Genomic DNA, 14,923 nt, shown 5'->3' on the forward strand with positions numbered 1-14,923 from the left:
GATAGACAGATTCTTAATGATTAATGAGTTGAAGAATTATGGAAAGTGGGCAGGAAAATGGAGTTGAGACCTAAATAAGATCAGCAATGACTGTATTAAATGGCAGGCCAGTTGGAGAGGCTGAATTGCCTCCTCCTATTTCTAGTTCTTATGCTCTTATCCTTAAAGTTATCAAAGGTCAATGCTACCTTCATCGATAGAAAATTTTTCACATCCAAGATGTTTATGTCTATATATTCATGGCACTGTTGACTTCACCGTGAATATATTGCACATTTTCTCTTTTATTACATACATCCTCTTTCATGTATCACATTAAATAACACCAAAAATAACATCCAATCCCATCTCCTCCACCACACGATGCCCTACAGATATTTCCTTACAAGATTGTACAGTCAGGTAAAAAAATTCCCTATTCACAGTTCAAGTGGCCGTGTGAATCTGCCATCCAACCTGATCTAATGACAGGGTGGGGGGCAGTGAGAAACCAATTAATTTATCCTTAAAGCTTGCAGAAGCGAGCCATCAAATAATTAAAGGAAAACTAAAATACCGTCTGAAGGACAAGGAACTTCTAAAACAAGGGTTATAGTGTCTTTAAATTACAATTATCATGGGAAATCATACTTTATTTATAAGTAGAGTTAGAGTAATTGTCAAAAACTATTATCTTCATGTCAGGATTCTTAGATAATGCCAAGCAAAATATTCATTTTGCAAATCTTTAACACACTATTTGTGTATTAATTTATTATGTGATTTGGTGTGAACAAAAGATGAAAATATTCCTATTATACAGAAAAGATTGCCTTTCTAAATAAAACAAAGTTATCTCTTGCTTAGATTTGGCAGTGAGCTGTGAGAACACTGAATACACAACTGAAACAAGCTGGAAAACATTGAAAGCCTGGATCAGGAATTGTATCAAATTCTATAAAGTTAAATAATAATAAAGAGTCATCTATACCATTTGGCTATTTTCTTGTAATCATTTTTGCTCTTTCCTTACATATATAAAAACATGACAACTCATAATATATTAAACATTGTAACATCTGTCAATTAGTCACTCTTCTTCATATCTTCACAATTGCAATAACATTCTTTTTGCACTTTTTATTTCACAGCAGATGTTTAGGTGATGAAATAAAGACATTTGAGGTGGGAGCTCATTGATTTACACATCGATTCAGTGATTACCACTCATGCAGTACAAGCTTGAGGCCACTTTGGTAACACATAAAAATCAGTAGAAAGTGGTGTGAGGGGGATGGGATAAGAATCTCCAGCCTTTCTAATGGAAGTGGAAATCTTGCAATAAATGTGTAAGCATCTATTTCTAACCAATTACTGCATTTCTTCAGGGATCAGCCAACCTCTACCAAACCTGCAGCAATAGATTGAGAAAATCTTTGCTGAAATGCACAGGCTGTGCTACTAGTGGTAATGCTAATGCCTTCCAGTGCTGAATTTGTAATATCAAGCATTTCTTTTAGCAGAAGTTGGGATGGGACGGGGTTGGTGTTTTTTTTGGGTGGGGGGGTGGTGTGGGCTGTGCAGGCGTTGGGTGCAGGGGGAGCCTGTGCCTCAATTACTTGATTTGAAATGACTAACTGCCCATGCCTGTTGTACATTCAAGAACATAATTGCCAATGGGAAGATGGAGTGCCCAATCTCTGACCCCATGCAGTCCTTTCCTCCTCAGCCTCACATGAGGCCCATATCTATGTATCTGGATGTTAGCATGCGTCATCTCACTGAATGCAACACTCCACTCCAGATCCTTCAGAGGAAAGCAGGAACAGGAGCTTCTTCCTCTTCATCTACTTTGGGTGGCACGGTGGCTCAATGGTTAGCACAGCTGCCTCACAGCTCCAGGGACGTGGGTTCAATTTCACCCTCGGGCAACTGTCTGTATGGAGTTTGCACATTCTTCCCGTGTCAGTGTGGGTTTCCTCTGGGTGCTCTGGTTTCCTTTCACAGCCCAATGATGTATTGGCTGGGTGGATTGGCCATGCAAAATTGCCTGTAGTGTTCAGGGAGGTGTAGATTAGGTGGGTTTTAGGAGGATGGGTCTGGGTGGTATGCTCTAACGGTCGGTGAGGACTTGTTTCCACACTGTAGGGATTCTGTGATCTTGGTTCCTCTGAGTGAGGAACCCATTTCTGAAGAAGGGTCTAGGCCTGAAACATCAGCTTTCCTGCTCCTCTGACGCTGCTTGGGCTGCTGTGTTCATCCAGGTCTACACCTTGTTATCTCTTTCCTCTGAGTGAATAGTTTTGTTAGGGACAAATGAACATGGACTTGGTACACTCAGATTGCAGACTGAATTATTCTACTGGTCTCTGGCTAATAACTGCTTCAGTGATCCAATGCAACAGGCCTGGGAGTTTGATCACTTCTAGTCCATCCTGAAAAATGGTTGAAATGTCAAAACAATAGAACATATATAATAAACCAACATTTGATCTATTGAACTAAATTTGAAAATATTGGGAGCGGAACAATTGAAATGAATTTGACCTCCAATGTAATGGAGTGGTTGAAAATGTCAGTCGCTGATTCCTTATTGATATGAATTGTATTTACTGGACACATCCTCATCGTGAGTGTAAATAACAAATCAAACAGTATGACTCACATTGATCTTTAAAGGACCAACTACAGATGGTACTAACGCACAAATGAATATCAGATCCACATGTACCAGGATGATCCCATATTTAATCTCCAGTTCATGCTGATCTCAGCTTCAGTAATGTGTGGATACGTTAAATAAACACAGCACACTTACATTAGTGGGGAGGGAGTCACGATTGTTGGGCTGGGAGCTGAGGTTGATACACAACAAATTCAGGGTCAAGCAGAAATCCATGTTACTGTATTTAGCTTGTTGCATATGCTATTGCCTGGTCTGCAGAAAATGACAGTACACCATTTAATCATTCTGTGATTTAAACAATAAGGTGCATAGTAGATTCATTAAAAATAACAAATAAATAATGCTAAGGTCGATACAGCAGTTTATAATATATTACAGAATATACCTGTTCCATTTTAAATAGCAAAAGTAATCGACGCAGCATCCCGGGCGTCGTTGTGACATTTTGCCATGACTATAGACATGGTGAATATGATTAAACACAGTTAGAAGTCACATGACACTAGGTTATAGACCAACAGGTTTATTTGAAACTACAACCTTTTGGAGCGCTGTGCCTTCATCAGGTGAAGCGATAGTTGTTTGCCTGTAAATTTCCAGTTGTTTGACTAAATTTATGGAGAAACTTGGCAAAATCCCAGCAGATGAATAGATACTGAGTTTAGCTCATGACCTGTGAAATGTTAATTTGACACAGTTATCATTGCTTTTTATACCACAGAAAGAGGCACATTTATCCCATCACATTTTCTCCTGCTTGGATAGAGATCAGTCCTGTTCACCTGCACTTGCGCCATAGTCCTGAAAGCTCTCTCTTCACTTTTCAAGGCAGGAACCCCCTATTAGTTATTGATTCCATGTCCCATCCAGCAGCTGACTAGATTGACCGGTTGACCAATGAGTCAGGAAAGCCTGCTGCTGAATTCTTCAACTTGATCCTATTGAGACAGATTGCAGGTTGAAAACGTACTCAGACTGACAATTGTGTGGAAGAGAAAGTTCATGGCTTTGGCCGGACTAGACGGCTTGAGTCTGGGAGAGGGGAAGGGGTAGGAGTTTGGAAGGTGTATGGCCAATTACATCAGTGAGAAGAATCCACAGTTAACAGATTGAGTGGTTGGGCAGAGCATTCCTATTCTTCCTGGCTCATATACAGTATTCAAAATAGCACTCATCATCCATAACTGGTGCTCCTGTCTGGCACAAGAGAGCAAAGAGAAGAGTGGCCAAGCCATGGCTTATGAGAGAAGTTAGAGATTGTATTCGCTGCCAAAAAGAAGCAAACAAATTGGCAAGAAAAAGAACAGTAGATCTGAGGATTGTGAACAGTTTAGAAGCCAGCAAAGGAGGACCAAGGATTCAAAGAAGAGGAAAACGCAGAATGAGAGTAAGCTTGCAGAGGCTGATAAATCCACAGGACCTGATAATCAACATCCCAGGGTACTTAAGGGACGGGCCCAAGAAATAGTGGATGCATTGATGGACACATTCCAAGATTCTTTAAATTCTGGAACAGCTCCTATGATTTGGAGTGTAGCTAATGTAACCCCACTATTTATATTGTTTGATTGATGTATTGCCACATGTAACAAAGCACAGTGAAAAAAGCTTTGGTTTACGAGCAGAACAGGCAGATCATAGTAAGCGTAGATGTACAGATCAAAATGATTTAGGCAAAGATAAAGGTTACATTGCACTAAGCATGCGCTAGCCAAAATCAAGCATTATTTGAGGGCACAGAGTCCATTCATCAGTCTAATAACGGCCAGAAAAATGATGTTCCTGAACCTGCTGGTTCACGTATTCAATTTGCTGTATCTTTTGTCTGATGGAAGAGATTGTAGGAAATCATTGCAAGGGTGTGATGGGTCTTTGATGATGTTGGCCACCTTTCTGTGGCAGCAAGCCATGTAAATGGAGTCCATGGATGGAAGGGGTAGTAGTAACTGCAGATGCTGGAGAATCTGAGATAACAAGGTGTTGAGCGGGATGAACACAGCAGGACAAGCAGCATCAGAGGAGCAGAAAAGCTGATGTTTCAGGCCTAGACCCTTCTTCAGGAAAGGTCTAGGCCTGAAACGTCAGCTTTCCTGCTCCTCTGATGCTGCTTGGCCTGCTGTGTTCATCCAGGTCTACACCTTGTTACCTCCATGGATGTAAGGTTGGCTTCAGTGATGATCTGGACTGTGCACACTACCTTCTGTAGTTTCTTATGGTCCTGGGCTGAGCAGTTGCCATACCAGACCATTGTACATCCAGACAGTGTGCTTTCAATAGTGCATCTGTAGAAGTTGGTGAGGGACCTTATGGACATGCCAGCTTTCCTGAGCCGCCTGAAGAAGAGGAGGTGCTGTTGTGCCTTCTTGACTGTCACATCTACGCGGGAAGTCCAGGACAGGTTGTTGGTTGTCTTCACTCCAAGGAACATGGTGCTCTCCATCCTCTCAACCTCAGTTCCATTGATGTATGTGGGTGTCTCTTCCTTTCTTTCTGAAGTCAATGCTCAGTTTTTTATATTTTCCAACGTTGAGAGAAAGTTTGTTTTGAATACACCACATCACCAAGCCATCTATCTCCCTTCTGTATTTTCACTTGTCGCTGTTAGATATCCATCCCACTATGGTGGTGTAATCTGCGAACTTGTAGATGGTGTTCATTTGGAATTTGGCAACACAATCTTGGGTGTACAGTGAGTACAGTAGAGGGATGAGGACACATCTTTGTGGGCTCCCTTGTTGAGTGTTATTATGGAGGAGGTGCAGTTACGTATCTTCACTGATTGTGGTCTGTGGGTCAGAAAGCTGAGGATCCAGTTGCAGAGGGTGGAGTCGAGACCAAAGTCACCCAGTTTTGAGATCAGTCTGGTGGGGTTAATGGTGTTGAAGGTGGATCTGTAGACAATGAGCAGAAGTCTGCCATTGGTGTCCTTGTTCATATGTTCCAGGGATGAGTGCAGGGCTAGGGAAATGGCATCCTCTATATGGACCTGTTAGGTCGGTAGGTAAAATTTCAGGGGATTGAGGTAGACTGGGAGACTGGAGTTGGTGTGGGCCATGACTAGCCTCTCAAAGCGCTTCATGATTATTGAGGTTAGAGCCACTGGGCGGTTGTCATTAAGGCACATCGTTTGTGCTTTCTTAGATACTGGGATGATGGTGGTCTTCTTGAAGCAGGTTGGGACTTTGGTTTATAGGAGGGAGGTAGAAGAAAACAGAGAATTGTAGATCAGTGGGAATTATGTTGATCGTGAAGAAGATGCTAGACTTTATTATCATAGATTTTATAACAGAGCACTTGGAAACTGATGGAATCAGACACAGTCGGCATGAAATTACAAAAGGGAAATCATGATTGACAAATCTGCTGGAATTATTCTAGGATGTAACTAGTAGAGTTGATTGGGGAGAGTCAGTGAATGTGGTTTGTTTAGACTTTCAGAAAGCTGCTGACAAAGTCCCACATAAGAGATTAATATACAAAACTAAAGCATATGGGATTGGGATAGTATTTTGCAATGGATAGAAAATGGTTATCAGAAAGGAAACAGACAGCAGGAATAATTAGGTCTTCTTCTGAATGTCAGGTTTGAATAGTGCGGTACCGCAGGGGATCAGGGGATATGGGGGGATGCTGGGATTAGAAGATTGAGGCCAATGATCAGCCATGATCATAATGAATGGTGGAGCAGAATCAAAAGGTTGAATGGCCTACTTCTGCTTTTATCATCTTTTGTACTTTTTAGATTTGACTGACAGGATTGATGACCCCAGGTAATTCTGGCAAGTATCTGTTAAATTGAAATCAGCCTCCATATGGTGCATAATAGGTTGAGCTCACAATTTTTAATTCTTAGGACCCCTGACCCCACCTTGTCCATTGCAACTTGGGAAATGGATATTAATACCAATTGCTTTGTGTCCACTCCATATTGTTTTCTGTTGCTCTTTCCACAAGCTCTTTCCAAATAACTTGGTTTAACTTATGCCACAAGTTTAGCTACTTTGATTTGCAGAATGTAGTAATACTTCTGGCACAATGTTAAAATATGTCAGATATTTTTCAATTTCTCTTCTCCAAATTAAATTGTCATTGTGTACTTGTACCCTTAATGGATTTGATTCAACATTGAGGATTTGGAGCTTGGGTTGCAGTTTTGAATACCTTAATCTGTATCAGATTGTCTGCACTTTTAACCCTTCTCTGCACCAAAGGAAGAGACAAAAGTAAGAAAGCTACTAACCTGGAAGCAATCCTATTCACTATCCAGTAGCTGGCCACAGAGTAACTCAGGGCAAAACATGAGAATAGTCATTAACCTGCCCTTCTGTGGTCTGGGAAATGAAGCATCACAAAGAGTGGATGTTAAACAGAAAATATAAAAAAAAGAGAAAATCGATTAAGCATCAGAAGATGAAGTCAGCGTTGACAAGATTATTTTGCTAATCTTTTTACTTGATCCTCAAGTAAAATAGAGCACTGTAGGTTCTTTTGATTGAATTGGAATATTATTTAGAGAACATGAAAGATGAAAAGTTGAAAGAGTGAGTTTGAAAATCCATTATTTAAAACAACTTATAAGTAATTGTACTGCATATTAAACAGGTACAAAATCTCCTGTTAAATGAAAACAAAATTGCTGGCTTTTGTTTTGATTCCAGGAAGATTAATCAGTTATTTCTGAGAATATTTTAGAAAATAAAGTGAATGCCTTGTGACATTTAAAGCCTCTTTTGTACTTTGGTCCTTGTGGATTGGATGCAATAGAAGTAATTTGTGTCTTGAAAGAAATATGAAAAGAGACACAAAAGCAAAACAAAAAAAAGGAACCGTAGAAGGCCTGAGGTGCAAAGAAAAGCAAGACACTTAAGAGTCAGTTTGCTTACAAAGCATGAATTTGCTTCACAGGGCATGTGCTTGAATGACAAATGTATAAATTCACTAATAGGATACATTGTTTGTTACAATTACTACTTCAGCATTATTGGAAGCAAAAATTTCCTTGTCAGGTTAATTCAGACAGAAACAGTTATGCACATCTTTTAGAGGAGGCACGTCAGCAATTTCTTACTGTTAATAACATTTTAGTCACAGCTCATACTAGATATAAAGCAATTAAAAGCCTTCCAGAAATGCTAATTGCTTACACATTCGATGACATTATTTCAAAAGTGAAGATAAGTGCACAATGCAGATTTTGAAAACATAGTGCCAATTCAGTGGAAAGAAGAGTGCAAATGGAAATTGCTAGTGGCAAAATAATAAAAAAATACTTTAAGTGGGAAAAAGGTATATAGATATTGATCAACAAAGTTCAGGTCACTTATTACTGATTTCCCTCAATGATTAAAAAGAGGAGACTAACTGTATGACATAACAATGACAACACAGCCATCAAACAATGTAAATGACACCCGTATGAATCTTACAAGAAAGGCAATAAACAGCAGTTTTTCAAAATATTTCCTGTAAGAATGCTCAGTGAGAATGTATATGCTTCATTGTATTAAAAACACAAATTAGGTATTTCTAGCCAAAAATATTTTAAAGAATGTGACGTTTTAATTCTGAACATAGTGTAAACAGGACTGTAGCTTGAAATAGAATATTGATTGTGATAGCCAAGCCACACTAAGTGTTTTAATTTATTCAATCCTTTGAGTACACCATTAACACCTCTACACTCAATTAAATATAATATATTTGTTTTAAAGGATGCTGTAACACTATCTGTATGTTTTCCTTTAATTCTATTCATGGTGGTCAGCACAAGAGACTAAAATTATAGATTACTGGGCAGCAGTGATTCTTATGCTCCTAATTGCTTTGCAGACTTGCATGACCTACAATAGGCACCTCAAAGCACTGGCAGAAAGGTACTCCAAAGCAGCACCTTCTCCTAAAACGACAGGTTCAGCATTGAGGCACTAATCCCTTAACTGGTTTCACATCGGATTCCTGAAACAGTTGTAGTACACAGGACTCAGTCACAACAGGAGACTCCCTGGGATAGGGGAGCAAGAAACATCTAGTGATGTCTTCAAAGCATCCCGGAAGATGTCAAAAATCCCCACCAACTTATGCGAGTCCTGGCTTGTGACTGATGAAAATGGAAACAGTTCATTCCTAAACTCACCAAGCACATCGAGACACTTCATCAGAAATATGCAGGAATGAAGTGTTGCACTGTTACATATACCTGAAAATCCACACACTACTTGAACCACAGTCAGCAGATCGGCATCTCAGAACCCATCAAACCAGAGTGGAAGAAAGCCATCCTCAACTGTGAGAGACTGCCTAAGAAGATGAGGGAGGAATGTAAGTGGCAAAGAGGATGCAAAGAGGCTACAGAGGGTATAAGCAGGTTGGGTGAGTAGGAAACAAATGTAGCATGTGAAATACAATGAGGCGAAGTGTTGACAAATTGTTGACTTTGTTCGGAAAAATAAAAGCACAGAATAATGTTTGAATGGCAAGAGACTGGAGACTGTTTGCTGCCTGAGAGACCTGGATGTCCTTGTTCATGTAGCTGAGAAAAGTAATATGCAGATAAAATAGGCATTTATGGAATGAAATGGCATGTTCAATTTTGCTACAAAAGGATTGAGGTATAAAAAGAAGGAATTCTTACAATAATTATGGGGCATTTTGAGGAAACTGCAGCAGGATTTATTGTCTCCTTATCTAAGAAAGTAAAAGATTTTCTTAGAGGGAAAACAGCAAAGGTTCACTGGACTGGTTCCTGGATGAGGAAATTGTCCAATGAAGAGAGGTTGAGTAGATTGGTTTATATTTCCTGAGGTTAAGAAGAACGAGTGGTAATCTAATTGAGCCGTAACAAAAATTCATAAGGGACTTGAGAGGGTAGATGCAAGGAAGATATTTCCCATTGTTGAAAATCTAGAACATAGGGATACATTCTCACAATAAATTGTCAACCATTTGGGACTGAGATGAGGAGAAATTTCTTCAGTCAAAGGGCTGTGAGCTATAGCGGAGTTTTTGGTCAGTGACAATGCTTGGGTTGATGGCAAGGGGGTTTCAACAATACTAATCCTAGTGAAAGATTAATAAAGGTAATTAGATTCTCTGTTTGGAGATGGTCCTTTGCTCTCCCTTCATTGTAATGAATTTTACTGACCATTTATCAACTCAACCCTCAACTTTATTGAGGTCTGAGACACAGGGGACTTCATTAACTAAGAAGTTGCAATTGGTGCTAAATACTTTGCAATCAATAGTTAACTTTCCATTACTAATGTTATGATGAAGGGAAGGTTATTCACGAATTAACTGAGGAAGATTGGCCTTAGGATGCTGTCCGAGGATATTCCTGTACTGATGAACTGCCTCTGTAGTAAAAATGACTTCAGCCAGTAGAATATTTTCAATCTGATTTCCATTGATTTCAAATTTACTGAGGCTTCTTCTAACCACATTGGACAAAATGTTGACTTCATATCAAGGGTAGTCACTTGCACCTCACCTCTTAAATTCAATTGTTTTTGTTATGTTTAAACTGCAGAGTTGAGTAGTGATAGTGAAATCCAAACCATATATTGGTAACAAAAGACAGAGGTTCCAGGAAGCTCAGCAGATCTGGCAGCATCTGTGAAGAAAAAGTCAGAGTTAATACTTCAGGACTGGTGACCCTCCCTCATAACTCATATTAGTAAACTGATTATTGATGAACAAGTGCTGTCCAAAAGCAATGTTGACAACACCTTTCAACACTTTTGATGAGTAAGAGTGTACTGATGGGTGGCAATTTGACAGATTAGTTCTATCTTGTTTCTCTAAATGGGACACACTCATGCAATTTTCTACTTTATCGAACAAATGCTAGAGGATTAGCAAAACTACAATAGTTTCTTTACCCTGTGCTGCATACAGTTTCCTAGTCATTTCTTCATTTCACCATGAATTAATCAAATTTGCTGAAGATTGGTGCTGTGATAATGGCTCCTCAGGAGGAGACCAAGATGGTCATCTACTTGATACTTATGGCAAATGATATTTGGACATAGTTGAGCCATGTCTTTCAGGGTCACATACTAGGCTCAACTAGCATTGGGATGCTCATGAAACTTCTTCTTCCCAAAACTTATTTAACAGTCAACATAATTCATGATTACATGCAGAAAAACTGCAGAGCACTGATCAGTTCTGTGGGTGCAGAATCACTTCAACAAGGAAGGCAAATTGGAGGCAAATAGAATTTTGGTATTTATGGCCAAGATGAGATCAGCCATGATCATTTTAAATATCGGAACAGGCTCGAGGAGCTGAATTGCTTACTTCTGCTTCTACTGCTTGTGTTCTTCTGACCAATTGACAAATTACAATAATGGTTTTCAGCTCAACTCCTGAATTTATAAGAAATTGCCTAGATCTTAAACAGGGAGTGGTGCAATCAATGATGCAGGGAATGAAAGAAGGATCTGTGATCCAAACCTGATTTCAATCCCAAGTAAAGTTAAAAAGAATCAAATATCTGATTGAGATGCAAAAGTACATTTTAATCTCACAAACTAAATATTTCAGATTTTATGAAATGCTTGTAAAGATTCTAACTCCATTGATTATGGTTGTTAGGGTTATTTCCCCCACACTCTGCTTTACAAATGCCATTTTAAAGTAATGGGGAAGTAATAGTTTGACCAATAATAGTGTTAAAATGCTAATATAACATAAGACAAACATTGATGAAAATGGTTCATTTCTTCTGGAACATAAATGGTTAAGTGCTGGCACAAGATCTCATTGATATAATTCAGGCTGTATGAGCTGCGCATCCATTCAATTTGTACTTGCTGTCCTTGGAATGTGGACTTCATTGGATGGACCACCATTTATTGGCCATTCCAAATTGCCTTGGAGAAGATGTTGGTAAGATGCTTTGTTGATCTGTTACATTCCATATAGAGTGAAAAGACCCACAGTGCTTTGGGGAAGGGAGTTCCAGGATTTTGGTCAAAGGGCAGTGAAGAGTTGGCAATATGGTTTCAAGTCAGAATGGTAAGTTGATTGAAGAGGAACATGCAGGTGGTGGTGTTCCTATATATCTGCTGCTTTCGTCTTTCTGGAGAATAGAGGTCATGGGTTTGCAAATTGCTGTTAAATGAGGCATGGAGAGTCACAGCAGTGCACCCTGTTGGGGGCACACACAACTGTCATTGGGTCAGACATGAAAGGAATAAAGGTTGAAGATGGTGGATGGGGTGCTAATCAGGTGGGCTACGTTGACCTGGATGTGGTTGAGCTTTTTAAGTGTTGTTGGAACTAGACCCATTCAGGCAAGTGGAGAGTATCCAAATTCATGATTAGCACCTTCTGGATGATGGGCAGGAATTGAGGAGAAGGAGTTATGTCACTCTCTGCAGAATTTATCGTTTTTAACCTGATCTTGTAATCTAAGTATTTATACGGCTAGTCTAATTCAATTCTGGTCAATTGTAAGCCCCAAGGTATTGATAATGGGCCATGGTAATGGAACGTCAAGGTGTGGTGGTTAGATTCTCTCTTATTACAGATGGACATTGCCTTGCATTTCTGTGGCACAAATGTTATTTGCTATTTGCTGTCAAATCTTTTCTGTTGTCTAGGTCTTGCTGATTATTGCAAGGACTGCTCCAATACCTGCAAAGTTATGAATGGTGTTTTGCAATAATCAGCAAATATCCTCACTTCTGATCTTACAATGTAGAGAAGGTCATTGATAAAACAGCTGATGATGGTTGGGCCTAGGACACTACTCTGAGGAACTCTGCAAAGATGTCCTGGGATTGGAAGATTGAACACCAACAACCAAAACCATCTTCCTTTGTGCTCAGTATGTCACCAATTAGAGGAGAGTATTCCTGCTGATTCCCATTGATTCCAGTTCACCTAGGGCCCCTAGATACCATACCTGGTCAAACTCTGCCTTGATGTCATGGGCAGTCACTCACACTTCACCTTTGAACATAGAACATACATAGAACATTACAGCACAGTACAGGCCCTTCGGCCTTCGATATTGTGCCGGCCTGTCATACCAATCTGAAGCCCATCTAACCTACACTATTCCATGTACATCCATATGCTTGTCCAATGACGACTTAAATGTACTTAAAGTTGGCGAATCTACTACCGTTGCAGGCAAAGCGTTCCATTCCCTTACTACTCTCTGAGTAAAGAAACTACCTCTGGCATCTGTCCGATATCTTTCACCCCTCAATTTAAAGCTATGCCCCCTCGTGCTCGCTGTCACCATCCTAGGAAAAAGGCTCTCCCTATCCACCCTATCTAACCCTCTGATTATTTTATATGTTTCAATTAAGTCACCTCTCAACCTTCTTCTCTCTAACAAAAACAGCCTCAAGTCCCTCAGCCTTTCCTCGAAAGACCTTCCCTCCATACCAGGCAACATCCTAGTAAATCTCCTCTGCACCCTTTCCAAGGCTTCCACATCCTTCTTTATAATGCAGTGACCAGAACTGTACACAATACTCCAAGTGCGGCCGCACCAGAGTTTTGTACAGCTGCAGCATAACCTCTTGGTTCCAGAACTTGATCCCTCTATTAATAAAAGCTAAAACACTGTATACATTAACAACCCTGTCAACCTGGGTGGCAACTTTCAAGGATCTGTGTACATGGACACCGAGATCTCTCTGCTCATCTACACTACCAAGAATAGTTGAAGGATTTATTTTTTGCCATTTTTGGGCTAAGGCTTTAATGAGATCAGGAGCTGACTGGCTCCAGGGAGCACAAATTCAGCAAGAGTGAGCGTATTATTCCTTTGCAAGTACTGGTGACATCACTGTCAATGACCCTTTCCATTATTTTGGCTTATGATCAAGAGAAGATTGATGAGACAATAACTGACCAGCTTGGATTTGTCTTGCTTTTTGCAGACAGTACATACTTGAGAACAATTTTCAATATTGTTGGGTAGATGCTGGTGTTGTTGTTGTTCTGGAGACTGGCTAGGGGTGCAGCTATTTCTGAAGCTCAAATCCTCAGTACTATTGTGAAATACTACCAGCACTCCCATCATAGAATGCGGTGTCTTTGGCCCTTTCTCAGCCTCACATGGCATGAATTGAATTGGCTGAAGATAGGTATTAGTTAAGATCAGTATGTTAAAATAAGCACAGGGTCTGTTTCAAAAAACCAAAGTGGAAAATGCAGTTTTGGTGTTTTTTTTCTTTACAGCTGCTGACTGATATGTTGTATATTTGTCTATTAACTCAGATTTCCAGCATTTGGCATGTTTGTAGCATTCGTAGTACATTTGGCAGTGTTAGGTATGATAGTTATGTCACTGAGCTTTATTCATTGTAATTTCCAATCTCAGCTTGGGAGTTTGAGAATCTGAATTCAGTTTCTTAAAAATCTTGAAATGAAAAGGTTGGCATCACTAATTGTGGTCATGAGCTAATGGTTTGTTAGTAAAAACCTCAACTGATGCACTATTCTCCTTTAGGAAGGAAAGCTACCATTCTCCCCTGTCTGGGTCCACACTAATGTTGTTAAATCTTAGCTGCCTTCTGAGGAAATCTGACAAGACACATAGTTGTGACAATCAGAAATGCATTATAAATGCTGGCCTTGCCAGGAAATGTGATATTGAATAAGTAGAGCAGTGAAACTAGTGCAAAATTAAAGATGGCACGATGGGAACAGTTGTGAGTTACTTCCATAAGACATTTTCAGGTGCCCTTCGTATGACCTCAAATGAATGTAAAAAAGATATGACAGTAGAGAATAAGGCAATATTTCAATTATTGTATTAAAAGACTGAAAATTCAACTGTGAGGAGTTGTGAGAATAAATTCAATAAATCTGGTTATTTCTGAACTGGAACCAGAACAATGACCATGAAATCTGCCGGATTGTCAGAAAAACTCCACTGATTCACCAAGGCCTTTCAGGGAAGGGAATCTGTCACCTCTCCCTGGTCTGATTTGCCAATGACTCCGGTCGCACAGTATGTGGTTAGTATTGAAAGCCCTTGGAATAATTAGGAGTAGGCAATAAAGCACCGTCTTGTCAGTATCAACTGCATTCCAAAAACAAAAGTTAAAATTATATTTGCCAATAACGAGTATTATAATAAATACATACCAAACTTTGAATGAATGCCAGCAAGAGGAATGCTTTAAATCAGATAAATCTTTTCAATGTTTAAATGGTTTTGAAATAACCTTATATAATGTAAGTGTTAGTGGCAATCCATCCAAAACAATAATCGTGAATGGTGACTATGCC

Source organism: Stegostoma tigrinum, chromosome 9 (genome assembly GCF_030684315.1).
Source record: "Stegostoma tigrinum isolate sSteTig4 chromosome 9, sSteTig4.hap1, whole genome shotgun sequence".
NCBI lineage: Eukaryota > Metazoa > Chordata > Chondrichthyes > Orectolobiformes > Stegostomatidae > Stegostoma > Stegostoma tigrinum.